Source organism: Notothenia rossii, assembly GCF_949606895.1.
Source record: "Notothenia rossii genome assembly, chromosome: 7".
In the NCBI taxonomy this organism is placed as follows: Eukaryota; Metazoa; Chordata; class Actinopteri; order Perciformes; family Nototheniidae; genus Notothenia; species Notothenia rossii.
Window position 1 is genome coordinate 30,277,618 of NC_136905.1, and position 15,595 is coordinate 30,293,212.

Genomic DNA, 15,595 nt, shown 5'->3' on the forward strand with positions numbered 1-15,595 from the left:
TAGGACTGAAATGGGGCTAGAGAGGACGAGCCTCCCTTTGGGCGGGTCTAGCCAGAGGCTCTGGATTGGGCGCCTATATCATCAGTGAACCAATCAGCGGATCTGACTGCGCATCAGAGTGTTGATGGGGAGGGTTATCAGCGATATCAGAGTTTTTTCTAAACCGGGGAACAGGGGCGCTGCGCCCTCTTACCAAAATACATTCCTTGAATTAGGCTTTGATTATGTTCTGGCCCGCCATCTTGTGGTTCTGAAAAAAATTGGCCCACGGCCAAACTTACTTGCCTACCCCTGGCGTAGGGCATGTGTCAAATCAGAGAGGGCCAAGTAGCTGGCTCCAATAGACAGTTGTTCTTTCCAGACCCAGCTTCCCAAACCGCAAATCCCCTCTCAGGGCATCTTCTCAGCCAGAATGCACAGGCCTACCCCACATAAGGCCCGGGGCCTAATTAGAAAAAGGAGGGAAAACCAGAATTGACTACTGATCGAGCTTCCTGGGTGAATGTTAATGGCAACCACAGAGAGATATTTTATACCCTGAGAGGGATGCAACAGAGCCTGGGAGTATGTGGAAGTAGAGGAAGTTCTACAGACAAAGCTTTACATGGGTTTATGGATGCAAGCTGTAACACGTTATTTTATTATTCCATAGGCATCGTGAGACATCTCGTCTATGTAAACTGACATGACACCATCCAGGGATAGTAAACACTATTTTACTACAGCGCCGGAGTCAAAGGAGTTCCGAGGCATGGTGCCAAACCTCATTCCAACTTGAACAATGGGACACATATTCCTCAACGTTGTTGCTTTGATGCTGTGTGAACACTTCCTTCTCGAGATTTTGATTTCCCCACATACCATACTGTCAGTGGTCGTATATAACTCAAGCACTGTACTTTAGCACAGTTTTGACGTTCTTGCACTGTAGCCTTCGTGACTATTTTCAATGTAATGCTAATTTACACAATTTAATACATTTTAGAAACACTGTTGTTATTTTTACTTCACCAGATTTGACAGCTGTAGTATCAAGTTACTTATGCTAAGCTAACGACCAGGCTAACGCTTTCCCCAGGGCTGCCAACACTCACGCATTGAGCGTGAGAGTCACGCCATATCTCACGCCACACTCGCCACACTTGCCTTTCCTCACGCTAAGTTTTCGTCCAAAATAAATGTATATAGACCTAAATATAAAAATAAAGTGAAGGAACAGCAAACCGAGCGGTCTACGAAATGAGACGGTCTTCTGGCTTATTTCAGTACAATTGGAACGATATTGTTACGATCTGTCTGTGTTGTGTTTTTGTCATGTCTGGTTCTGTCTTTGGTTTCCTGTCTCTGTGTTTCCCCTCCCATCTTGTCTGTTTCTGCTGATTGTGTTGTCTCTTCCCCTCTCACCTGTGTCTTGTTCAGTTGATTAGTTTGTGTGCATTTAGGTTCTGGTTTTTCTGTAGGTCTTTGTGAGATTATTGATGTTGTTAGAAGGTTTTTGTGCAGATAGTCCCTTCTCAAGTCCCCTCTCTAGTCCCTCCTCTAGTCCCTTCCTAAGTCCTTTCTCTAGTCCCTACTCTACTCCCATCTCCAGTCCCTACTCAAGTCCCTTCTCTAGTCCCAACTCAAGTCCCTACTCTAGTCCCAACTCTAGTCCCAACTCTAGTCCCTACTCTAGTCCCTAATCTAGTCCCCTCTCGAGTCCCCTCTCGAGTCCCCTCTCGAGTTCCCTCTCAAGTCCCCTTTCAAGTCACCTCTCGAGTCCCCTTTCAAGTCCCTACCCTATGTCCTGTGCCGTTGGAGGCACCGCCGACTACGCTTCTGCCGGGTGTCCTGCCAACCCTATGTCCTGTGCCGTTGGAGGTCCCGCCGACTACTGTTCTGCCGGGGGTCCTGCCAACCCTATGTCCTGTGCCGTTGGAGGTCCCGCCGACTACTCGTCTGCCGGGGGTCCTGCCAACCCTATGTCCTGTGCCGTTGGAGGCCCCACCAACTACTCTTCTGCCGGGGGTCCTGCCAACCCTATGTCCTGTGCCGTTGGAGGCCCCGCCGACTACTGTTCTGCCGGGGGTCCTGCCAACACCATGTCCTGTGTCGTTGGGGGTTCCGCTGGGAGTCCTGCCAACCCCATGTCCTGTTCCATTGGGGGTTCCGTTGGGAGTCCTGCCAACTCCGTGCCCTGACCTGTTGGGGGTCCCGCCGACTCCTGTCCCGCCAACACCTGTTCCGTTGGGGGTCCAGCCGACACTTGCTCCGCCGGATTTCCTGCCAGCACCAGGTCCTGTCCAGTTGGGGGTCCCGCCGGCGCCTGCTCCGCCGCGTTTCCTGCCGGCACCGTGTCTGTCCTGTTTGGGATCCCGCCGGCACCTGCTCCGCCGGGTTTCCTGCCAGCACCGTGTCCTGTCCTGTTGGGGGTCCCGCCGACGCGTGCTCTGCCGGGTTTCCTGCCTGCACCGTGTCCTGTCCTGTTTGGGGTCCCATCGGCACCGGCCCTTGCTCCGTCGTGCGTCACACTAGCACCGGCCCGTGTTCCGTCCGGGGTCCCGTCTGCTCCTGGCCCGCCAGGGGTTCCGCCGGCTCCTGCCCGTCCTTGTGCCCGGCCCCCTGGGTTGCCCGGCCCCCTGGGTTCCCCAGCCGCGGCCTTCGCCCTCGGGCCCAGCCCCCTGAGTTCGCCCGCTGTGGCCTTCGCCCCTTTGTGGCCTTCGCCCCTTTGTGGCCTTCGCCCCTTTGTGGCCTTCGCCCCTTTGTGGACTCTGCTTTGCCCCCGGGCCGTCCGCCCGAGTCCCCCTCCTCGAACTCTGCCTTGCCCCCGGGCCGTCGCCCGAGACCCCTCAATGGACTCTGCCTTGCCCCAGGGTCATCCGCCCGAGACCACCTTCCGGGTCCTCCGCTGTGCCCCTGGGCTGTCGGCCCGAGGCCGTCCTCCGGACCCCCTCCACCCACCCTTTTTGGCCCTGGTTTTTTCCGAAAAAAGAGAATACAATAATATTCAATCACTATTATACAGCTTATTACTACCAAACTCACTACACACATCAATAGTCTGTCTCCTGTGTGTCATAATACAGCAAGGAGTTTGGAAGAATATGCTTTTGAATAATTTTTGGGAATATTTATAATGTATAATCATCTTAAATAACTTTACTATTATATAGTATATTTCTACCAAACTCACTATTTGCATTGTTGTTGTTAGCATCTGGTTAGCTAGCTGCGCTAACGGATATTAAAACTGTTTCTAAAACAAGAAAAGGGAGATCTGTCCTGTCAGACTGAAAGAGATATCTACAGCTCAGTGAGGTAAGGGACTCTCTGTTTAGATAGTTTACTAGACTTAGTCTAGTAGTCATCTCAGTGGGTCTCAAACGTTTTGGTCACCATTTATGAGAATAAATGAACAACTATTTGACAGTAAAACAAGAATACAGTTTAAAAGGTGAGTGATTTGTAAAATATCCATAAAGAAAAAGAAAATCTGTTTAGAGTTCTGTTTCATATGGGTGTTGAGGAGGTGAGGACCCCCCCACTTATAAAATAGCACTTTACCTCTGCTTACACCTATATGCCATGTTATATGCCGTGAGCTGATTATCGAGCCTTCATTGTAAGAGTCACGGGCGCACTGTGCGTATTCCACTGTGGTACCCGGTACATTAATGGGAAACCCTAGTTTGTACATGTTCAATACATTTGTAACAATGTACACATGAACGTTTCTTTTTTCAGTTCACCAAAAAGAAAATCTCTCTCCAAGCTGAACTCAAATGTTGGCAGCCCTGCTTTCCCTGCTTCCAGTCTTAGTGCTAAGCTAGGGTAAGCTAACTAGCTGCTAGCTGTAGCTTCATATTTAGCATACAAACATGAGTGGTATCAATTTTCAGCTGACTCAGCAAGAAGGCAAGGAAGTGTATCTTTTAAAAAGTTGAAAAGCTGCTTTGGAACAAGCTCCATCATATACAGCTAAATCATTGAGTGTTGCCTGCACATTCATAAATCGTTATCACACAGCTTCATTATGACTAAATTCAGATTTAGTCAATTGTCTGTTATTTCTGTATACCTGACTGTTGCTATGAATAACGGATTGTTGCTATAGACTTATTTCTAATTTATCACAGAGCGGACTATTTTTTTGAGCAAAAACGTTTTTAAATCAATGTTTTGTCAAAATTATTGATTTATCTTACAGGTAGCCTTGCTATTATCAGGATAATGTACAGCAAGCGGGTCATTGTTGCAAAATGAACCCTGTTCTGTATAATCATTTCACTATATTGACCACTGCCCTTCTTTAAATAGGATAATACAGCACTATTATTATATGCAGGGGCGCACATAACTTTTTTGCCCTGGTTCTCAAAGGAGCACCTGGAGATGTTGCTTGGTGCTCATCCTTAAAATGAAATAAACCTTAACTTTTGAGGGTGTCTTGACTTCATTTGACACACGGCACTGAACACACATGCAGAGGTGAACACAAGACAACATTAGCACGACCAGTAGTCCTACAAGCTGTCATCCCTACCCTCCTGACTGTTCTCCTCACTGTCTTCCTCTCTGTCAGACATGGTAGCTGATGATGAAGGCCTACTACTTTCTCTCTGGTTGAGTCTGCGATTAGCTGCTTGCATCCACAAGTCAACAGCTGGTTTTGGGTCGAAAGTCTCTGTTGTCATCTTAGACAAGTGGATGTAATCAAATAAGTATGTGAACATAACCAATAGCCTACCATAGCCAATAACAAATGAATGTAACTTATTTTATTTGTGTTGTTCATTCATATCTTATTTGACCTATTAGCATTTTTTTATTTATGCATTTTTTTTAAAATATCTCCAGTTTTAAAGGATATTTTTGATTACTGTCCTATAGTATACATTGAAATTATTTCAAACCTATTTCTCCCAATAATTATAAAGGAGTGCCTTGGAAATATGCGTTTACATAAATTGCGACCAAACCGTTTGAACTTAAAGTTAACTATCTAAACACCAGTGGCGGCGCCAGGGTATGGCTGGGGTAGGCTATAGCCATACCAAGAAATGGCTTAGCCCTACCTTAGCCCGACCATGAAAAATGATGCTAAAGTAAGCATGTTGAGAACACGGATTGCAAAAATCTACCGGTTGTGTCCACAACACACAAACTGATCCTGAAGTGCACGTTACTGACGCAATATGGTGCTGGGTTGAGACCATTCGGGATTATGCTAGATGGGTGTAAGGAATAGTCTAAGTCAGGGGTCGGCAACCTTTTTGATATGAAGATAAAAAATAATTGTTACTGTCCCTTTAAGAGAGAGAGAGAGAGGGGTGTGGCTTGTGCATGTGTGTTTGTTGATGGGAGGAGAGACAGCAAGCGCATTTCGTGGCATCTGCGGGCAGTGGCAAGTACTTCCGGCATCTGCCACGGAGGCCGCTACTCCGTGGTATCTGTGGCAAGTATATGCCACAGATGCCACAACTTGCCATGGCAAGTATATGCCACAACCATGCCACAACTTGCCGTGGCAAGTATATGCCACAACTTATATATGCCACAACTTGCCGTGGCAAGTAAATGCCACAAGTTAAGAGTTAAGAGAAGGTTTACGGTAGCTGCCACTCGCCTTCCGTGGCAAATGCTGATATTTAAACCCGTATTTATCGCGTAAAATGTCGCTGTTTTGGCATGACTTTATCGGACTGATCTGTACACAAGACTGATGATCTGTTACTGATGGTCCGATCATATTTTTCAAAAAGATTAAACATTATATGTTCTATAGATTTTACTTGGAGAACGTGGTTTGTTAAAATAAATAAACGTGCTATTTTTATGATAATACTCAAGATATATTATTAGTAAGTTGACATAAAGATCTAACATTGTTGACCAGAGGTGGGAAATAGGCCAACTTGTATACTCAAGCACTGTACTTGTGATTTAGAAATAGCCTACTTGTACTTTAGTTGAGTATGTAAATGGTATGTTACGTAGTAGGTTACTTACCCCACTACAATTCAGAGGTAAATTGTGTAATTGTAGCCTACTCCCCTACAGTTATTTAATACGCTACCTTTAGTTACTTACTACAGATTCTGATTAATGATGATACATATAATCAAGTCTTAAATCAGACTTTATAGTTTCTCCTGGAGTAAATTCACAAGATACCCTACTACAGTATACAAAGTCATTAAAACTAGCTGCACCTTTACCAGCTTTGAGAACACTTTCATGATCAATCATTATAATAAAACATGTAATATGCACTTTAAGTATATTGTTATGCTAATCATTTTGCGCTTTTACTTGATTAACATTTTAATGCATGACTTTTACTTGTAACAGAGTATTCCAACATTTAGGTTGGCTACTTCTACTTTTACTTCACACTAGAACTGCCAGGGGTCGCTGTATAGCCTACCTAAAACCACCAACGTATCAAATGAACGAATGCATTGGTTTTCAAGGTACAATGTTATTTTATTTATCATACTAGAACACTACTCGCCGTGGCATGTGCCTTGGCATTTGTGGCATCTCCCACAGAGGCCACTACTCTGTGGCATCTGTGGCAAGTATATGCCGTGGCAAGTATATGCCACAACTTGCTGTGGCAAGTAAATGCCACAGATGCCACAACTTCCCGTGGCAAGCATATGCCACAACTTGCCGTGGCAAGTATATGCCACAACTTGCCGTGGCATTTGCGCATGCTGAATGGGAGTTGCCACAAGATGCCAGAGTTAAGAGAAGTTTTACGGTAGCTGCCACTCGCCTTCCGTGGCAAATGCTGATATTTAAACTCGTATTTATCGTGTAAAATGTCGCTGGACTATCACAGGACTGATGTGCGATCTCTATTTTTCAAAAAGATAATAAATGTATATTCAATTTTACTTGGAATAGCCTACTTGGTTTGCTAAAATAAACAAACGTGCTATATCTATGATAGTAGGCTAAACATAGGCCTATATTGTAATAAAAAAAGAAATATTGGCAAGTGAGCGTTGCAACGCAAGCCCTTGGCAATTGTCGCTTCTTGAGGGGAGTTTCCACTGCTTGCTACGATAACCAGGTGTATTGTTACTAGTAAAGACAAATAATTAAAAAATAAATATCTGTATTGACACAGCAACGTGTACAATGGTGTTATTAGACTTGGCTACAGACTTAGGGCAGCTGTAACTGATTGCAGTTGCCACTGCTAGTGAGATGCTAAGATTTATATTTTATAAATGAGGCAAAGGACAGTTATATTTGATTGTACACGTATAAATGTGTTATTTTAAATCCAGGCATATGTACTTAATTTGTATCATTTTCGTTGTTAATAAACAGATTAATGTCATTGTATCTGTTTTGTTGTTTAATATTTTAATTCTCGTTGAACATTTTTGTTTAAATGCTTCAGATTATTCTTATTAGATATTGATATCAGTGAATCTAAACAAACCATGTTATTCCGTTAAGACAATCATGACAGTATATTAAAAATCGAGACACAATGCATGCTTTTTTATCCACCCTTTTATTGCGTTTTGAAACTGGTGAACAATTTATATTGTTCGAGTTCTTGACAGAACGCTGAGTCATGCTCCTCCGTCTCCCCTTGCCAGCTTTTCAGTGCTTGTAGGCTTTGCGCTTGGTTGTCCTTATCCTTATAGCACAAGTAGGCTATTTCTAAATCACAAGTACAGTAGGCTACTTGAGTATACAAGTTAGCCTATTTCCCACCTCTGGTCAACAATGTTAGATCTTTATGTCAACTTACTAATAATATATCTTGAGTATTATCATAAAAATAGCACGTTTATTTATTTTAACAAACCACGTTCTCCAAGTAAAATCTATAGAACATATAATGTTTAATCTTTTTGAAAAATAGAGATCGGACCATCAGTAACAGATCATCAGTCTTGTGTACAGATCAGTCCGATAAAGTCATGCCAAAACAGCGACATTTTACGCGATAAATACGGGTTTAAATATCAGCATTTGCCACAGAAGGCGAGTGGCAGCTACCATAAACCTTCTTTTAACTTGTGGCATTTACATGCCACGGCAAGTTGTGGCATATACTTGCCACGGCAAGTTGTGGCATGGTTGTGGCACATAGTTGCCACGGCAAGTTGTGGCATATACTTGCCACAGATACCACATCTGTGGCATATACTTGCCACAGATACCACGGAGTAGCGGCCTCTGTGGAAGTACTTGCCACTGCCTGCAGATGCCACGAAATGAGCCAGGCCCTACTGGATGGGAGAGCGACAGTGAGAGAACCTATGGAGAGAACGTGTGTATGTTTCTGGAAGTGAAACGAGGAAGCAGAAAAACAGAGGTCTGTGATGTATTTTGTGAAACAGAAGAACAGCTAAATAAATGCAACGGCCTCCCAAGAAGAGATCGCCACTCTCTAAAGTGGGTTATTGAACCTGAAGCTTCTGCCCTCCTCGACTACGGTCTGGGAGCCGACAGGAAAGTTCAACACAGAGATGGCCAGTCCGCCCCTTTGTAGCATATTATTTAGATGAGAGATGAGCAGATCGCCACTGGGCTTTCAACTAAATACACAGCCACGCAAAAACTGCGGCATTTGTACAGCTCCTTATGGGTACTGCAATTAGTGAAGTGCTTTCCTCCGTGGTGAAACGATCAGCACTGCACCACGGAGGAAAGCGGCAGAATGTCACCTGGAGATAAAGAGAGCGGGGCTGCGTTGCGTGCATGGCTTCCTTCTGCAGGTAACGGGGAGACGCGCTCTGGCGGCGGTCTCGTTCAGGATCCGAAAATACAATTTAAATATTTTTGCACACTTATTCCATTTATTCCTAGTGTGCCACTGGTTACGGTGCCGCGTGCCAATGCTGGCACGCGTGCCAGGGGTTGCCGACCCCTGGTCTAAGTAGTGGGGGAGTTTTATACACTAAAGGTTATAATATCAGCGCGGCCGCGGTCAGATCAAAATGCCTCCGAATGCAATTTGAATAGACATACAGCCAATCAGAGCAACGAAACGTTGGGTCTGCTGCGTCATGCATTACTGATACGTCACGTTCACAGTGAAAAGTCACCAAACTCGCGCCGAGTAAATTGCAGACAGACAGACAGCAGAACTTCAAGGATTAATTGTATATTTCGGATGGATAGATTTGTTCTTAAACGCCCTCGCATTGAGGTACAACAAGTCGAACAGGCGCTTTAATGCGACCCTACAAAGATGCCTAAACGGATTTACACAGACTTATGCATTTCCCAGACTCTGCCTGTGACCATACTTGCCAACCTTTAGACCTCAGAAATCGGGAGCTTTTAAAAATGGAAAATGTGTGTGTGGGGTGGGGGGGGGGCACCGTCCTTGATGGAGCATATGTGTGGGCTGGACCTGTATTTTACAGGAAAGGAGTGAGCAGAGAGTAGGCTAGAGTAGTTGTCGATTCTTGTTCTGTTTTCTGTGAATATCTGCCTCACTCTCTCAGAATTTGAGTTGCGCGCGCAAAGAGACGTGTTACCATGGAAACCAAACAATGGTGTAGCTGTATTAAAGTCCGAGTGGAAACAGTCGTGTGTAAATCTGATTTTGTCAGAAATCGGGAGAAATATGACCCCGGGAGGAAACCGGGAGAGGGCAATGAAATCGGGAGTCTCCCGCGAAAATCGGGAGGGTTGACAAGTATGCCTGTGACCTGCTGGCTGCGAACGCAGCTTCTCCTGTCTCCGTCGCATCAAGAATTATCTAAGAAAGAGCAGTGGTGATGCACGGAACAGCAACCTGGGCCTGCTGGCTATCAATAAGCAGAGGAGTAAGGCACTGGATGTCCAGCGTGTCATTGACATTTTCGCTTCCAACCACAACAACTGGCGAATCGCGCTACTTTGAGAACGTCAATAGTGAGTTTTGAATATATTTTGTAATAATGGCTCATTTGAAAAAGTGTTTTGTATGACAATAGAGACACAGGCAACCTGTTGTGTGCTGTATCTGTCTCTCTCCGTTTACCTGTCTGTGTCTCTCTCTCTCCCTCTCTCTCTGTCTATCTCTCCCTCATTCTCCCTCTCTCTCTCTCCCTCTCCGTGTCAATTCTATATGCGAACTTTTCTTGTTTCTGCCGCTGCATAGCATGTTGTAACAACGTGGAATTAGCAGAATAGGCAGTGGCGGCTGGTGGAAAATATTTTTGGTGGGGCTGTTGATATAGTGAGTAAAAACATTTTTGTTGGGAGAAATGATCCCTTAAATTGGGACTTCTTGTGATGTAATGGCCCCATAAAATCGTGGTTCTAGGGCCAGGAACAACCAGGCTGAGTCAGGCTGAGTATGCTAAACTAACTGCGGTCAAGCCAGCCTCCACTCGGGAAAACCTAGTCAAGCCAGCCCTCACGTGATATTGCGGTGCGCGAATATCCTATGCATTACGGTAGAATAAAAAAAAATCATCCCTCTGTGTTTAGATGAGAATAAAACCAAAACTATCCAGTATCATAGATCCATCTCACTCCAGGGTGATAGCAGGACACCCCATGTCGAACCTCAGAAAAAGTCAGGACATTCTGATGCAGAGTTTCAAAATAAAAGATGAAGTCTCATATATGAGCTATCATCCCTGTCCCCAAAGGTCTTTTATTTTGAAACTGTACATCAGAATGTCCTGATTTTTTCTGAGTGACTACATGGGGTGTCCTGCTATCACCCTGGAGTGAGATGGATCTATGATACTGGACAGTTTTTGTTTTATTCTCATCTAAAAACAGGGATGATAGCTCATGAGACTTCAAAGGTCTTTTATTTTGAAACTCTACATCAGAATGTCCTGATTTTTTCTGAGTGACTACATGGGGTGTCCTGCTATCACCCTGGAGTGAGATGGATCTATGATACTGGACAGTTTTTGTTTTATTCTCATCTAAAAACAGGGATGATAGCTCATATATGAGACTTCAAAGGTCTTTTATTTTGAAACTGTACATCAGAATGTCCTGATTTTTTCTGAGGTTCGACATGGGGTGTCCTGCTATCACCCTGGCGTGAGATGGATCTATGATACTGAACAGTTTTTGTTTTATTCTCATCTAAAAACATGGATGATAATTCATACAATAAAGATTTCAAAGGTCTCTTATTTTGAAACTCTACATCAGAATGTCCTGATTTTTTCTGAGTGACTAGATGGGATGTCCTGCTTTCACCCTGAAGTGAAATTAGTATTTGATACGGGACAGTTTTTGTTTTATTCTCATCTAAACACATAGGGAGGATTTTTTTTTGTACTCTACCGTAATGCATAGGATATTCGCGCACCGCAATATCACGTGAGGGCTGGCTTCACAAGGTTTTTCCGAGTGGAGGCTGGCTTGACCGCAGTCTAAACTAGAGAAAGAATCGCTGTCAAGGGGGCTACAACTACAACAAGATGAACATATTTGACCGTGATTTAATTGTAATACACGTTTCAAAAATGATGCCGAAGTAACAACATACTGATACCGGATAGTAAAAACCATGAATTAAGGCTTTGACAAGTCTCCAGACAGACGGCAGGCGAAAAACCTTTTAAAATGCGTGTTTTCTAATGGAGATCTGGCTAAGCTAACGTTGTAAATGCTCCGACAGTCCACACTCACAACAACGGCCTATACAGACATAAATAAACCAGCGACTGTATTAGCCATGACATAGACGGTATGTGGTTTGTACTTGTTTAACTTTTGTCTAGTTTCTGAACAGATATGAAGAGCTGTGAGCTCTGAGCGCTAAGAGCTAACAGCTGTGTTGTTTTTCTGGGGAGCTCATTGAAGATGACGTCACGGCTCCCCCTAAACTGCGTTACTATAGAGAGGCGAAGTCACGCCCATCTATTTCCGGTCCATGGGACCCCGGAAGCGAAAAATTATACATTGAATTTAATGGAGAGAGAAAAAGTATCTTTTGATCCCGTTTGAATTGTGCCACGAACTACACATATGATGTTTGTCAATCTTAAACAATCATTTCCATGTCAAAAAAGTCACATTTTGTCGTAAAACTGTTGAAATATAAGACTATGAAAAATACGCGACTACAAAGACTACAAATCCCAAATCTCATTCTGGGTCGCGCATGTGATGTCACAGGCGATAATGCTCCAAGTGGTTGCGACTCGTAATTAAAGCGAAGAAGAAGATTTCATAACTGATTTATTCCCTCCAATAAATATAAGAGATTGCTCCAATACATTCACTTTTACAAGATGCCTGTGTGCTTTGTACCATGTTGTAATCACAAAAGTGATCATACCACTTGCTCGTTCTATCGCTTCCCGTCTTAAGAAAGGACCAGGAGTCGCTGGATCAGACATATCAGGTAATATCATACATGTTGTGCATGGAACATAGTCAAGTTAGCTACCTAGCTAGTAGCGACGAGTAACTAGCGAACGTCAGTTAGCATTACATTACTTAGCCTTGTCATTTTTAGTAGCCTTACCATGAAGTTATTATTTTATTACATGAAGTACACCAAAATGTTAAACAGTAAGAGTAGTCATCATGGTAAGTATTTCGTGAAACATTTGAAGAGTAGCCTACTGCGCCCTCCACCGGGTGCTAAGGAAGCAGTTCAGGGAGAGTCGAAGGAAGGCAGGCAGGCAGGCAGGGAGCTTTGCATGACATTCTTCTGGACATGTGTCATTGTGATGACAGTGAGGGTGAGTCAATCTGTTTGTTGGAAAGACAGTAGTTGAGTGATTACTGAGAGAAAATTATTAAAAGAGATAATTATTCAGTGTTGCTACTTTAGAGTGTTGTTACTGACCTTTTTCTCTTATTTTCTTTACCTCACCTGTAACTGCTGAGACCCTGAGGAACATGCACACTGGACTGACCTGCTCTGGCAACCTGATTTCCACTGTACGTAATAGTATTTGGTTATGGCATATTATTTATATACATCAAAGGCACAATGCACCCCCCAGAGAGACACATGTATTGAGTGATATTTTGCATAGGTCATGTGAAATCATTTTTACATACTAGAAAACTGTAGGAGCGGCAACTTGTTTTGAAATTGAATTTTTAATATCCGATAATAAAGTTGATCTGTTTTCTTTATTCTTCTCTCTTCCCAGCTCCATCCATCACCGTGCTCTGTTCCTGCAGGTCCTGCTTGCTAATAAATGCTCATATCTTTTTTACACAATTACAAATAAAGTCAATGTATTGTATGACATGAAGTTGTGCTTCATTCTGAGTCAATAATAAATTAATTCTGCCTTCAACTGCAAAATGATTGTGGACTGCACCGACATCCATGTAGCTGCCCCCCAGTAAGATGAACCAAGCAAAGCTGACACAAAGCTGTGCTCTTAAGTTGACATGAAGAATTTGTGAAATATTGGTAATTATTTGGAAAAAATGACTGACGATGCAGAAAACTGTTTTTTATTTAGGAACAGTGGTCAGGTGAAGCATTTATCACTACATATGTGTCACACTTAAAAGGCCAAACACACTGGCCAAACACACCTCGTTTACAACTCCCCAGTTGACAGCCATGACTCCGTCTAAATTGTACCCCCCAAGCACCCTCTTCATGAGGGACGCGCATGGAGTGGATGAAAGTCCCGACCTCAGCACAGCACCAAAATTGCTGGCTGTCAACCTGCTCTGCTTTTGTAACTGCCACTGAGGATTTGTCTGCTGTCCTACGGTGGCTGTCTGGATGGCAGCTTGCTGGTCTCTGCCCAGTCGCATTGAGGCAAGAATTGCCTCAAGCCCCCGACCCCCATGCTCCTTCACCAGCTCCGGCACGTTGAAAATGGCCTGATGTTGAGGCTGCAGCTCTGGCTCAGGTGACAAAAGCCATGCCATGCCACGCTGCGCCCCTCAGTGCAGACCTGAACCAGTCTACTTCCTCAGTGGCGATGTCTCTGGCCAGTGGGTTGTATTTCTCCTCTTGCTGTTGGTAGAGTTGAGACACCGGCTGGACTACTTTTGAAGTGCCAGGCTTCCTCCACTGGCACTCAACTTCTGTGGAGCTGATCTGCCACATGGCAAATATTGCCAATGCTGCAGCGTGGCTGCATTTGTACATCCCCCGTGCACAACCACAGACAGCGCTCTGCATCGCGCCATCCTCTCCCATGTAGATCTGTACAAATAAAGTAAGTACCATGTTTGTTAACATGCTATAATAGATTGAATGAGCAATACAAGGATGGTCCAGATCTGGGGGTGGGAGGGTTTATTTTTCCATAGTTTTGTCCTCTTGTCTGATTGTTGTTGTTTGTTTTTTCTGAATTTTTTGTAATTTGTGTTGTATTGGTTGTGATTGTACATTGTATTTTTTTAAATGTGTATTACATTTTTGAAAAACATTTGATCAACAAAAAAGGATTTGGTCAGGATCTAGACTCAGTGTGTAGTTTATGAATGAATCAATGCTCTCTACATTAGGAAAACACATACCAGTGTACCAGAGGGAGTCACACACAGCTGTGCCTAGATAACCAAACAAATTGACAAGATAACCAAAATCCTTGAATCTACACACAGCAAATAAACTCAAATGACACAACGAGATGTAAAAAGGAGATCACACATATAGTCGATATAAAACTGGCCGCTTCAATCTGAAGAGCAACTAAAACAAAACACGGGAGTGTACCTTGTTCTTGTGAACACTAATGTTATCCACAGCATACACACCCGTATACAGTACACCCGTTCTAGGTTCTGATTGGCTCTCTATGTTGGCATTCTAGCTTCTGACTGGCTGTCCAGGTTGTCAATCACAGCCGTGGTTCATATTATGCTAGTCGACTCGTAACATCGCTAAACTTTTTTTCTTGACGGTTTTCTCAGTCAACTAATGCTATTGATAACAGTAACATAAATTAACACAGCCCTGCACACTGCAGTCATTATATGCCGGGTCTGTGGTTCATCATCTTCTTTTTCATTCTCCTCCTTATTGACTGACATTAACGTTAAACATTGCACTCATGTTACTCACCGAAACCTTGTAAAGCCGGTCCTGCATGCTGGCTCTTACAGAACCGACTAACTCCCCTTTCGTGTATGTACAGCTCTCAACGTGCCCAGACTTGTAGTAATTTTCACCTCGTTTTATACTTTTATTCTCATTCTGAAAGAATGAGGTGAAATGTGCCAATGTGACGGTCATCTTTGTGTTGGTGACGCGTATTGTGCGGGACCAGAGACATGTAGTTCACTGAGCGGCTTAACACAAAAAAATGTGTTACTTCACAGTTTTAGGACACATTTTAATTTTTTTGACTTGCAAAATGTTCTTTTAAATTGACAAACATCATATGTGTCATTCGTGGCACAATTCAAACGAGATCAAAAGATAAGTTTTCTCTCTCCATTGAATTCAATGTATAATTTTCCGCTTCCGGGGTCCCATGGAGGCTCCCGGAAGGGGAGGGACTTCGCCTCTCTATAGATACTACCCCAGTTCCTCACGAGTCTAAAAAACAACTCACGTCAACGCACGTAAGCAACGTGGGCGCCGAGTGAGCGCCCTCGTGACCAAAATATTTGACGGCGCTGATTGGCTGAAATTATGTTTCGGCGGCACAGTTTACTATTGAGACTTTTGCTACGTGCTGGT

General features: G+C 43.8%; 1 long non-coding RNA gene across 1 annotated transcript; it reads left to right on the plus strand.

Moving 5' to 3' along the window:
* The first annotated feature begins 11,237 nt into the window (after positions 1-11,237).
* LOC307047548 lies at positions 11,238-13,189 on the plus strand. Its single transcript, XR_013810479.1, has 2 exons — positions 11,238-12,870; positions 13,089-13,189. It is a non-coding gene; the product is annotated as an uncharacterized lncRNA (long non-coding RNA).
* The last annotated feature ends 2,406 nt before the right edge of the window (positions 13,190-15,595 follow it).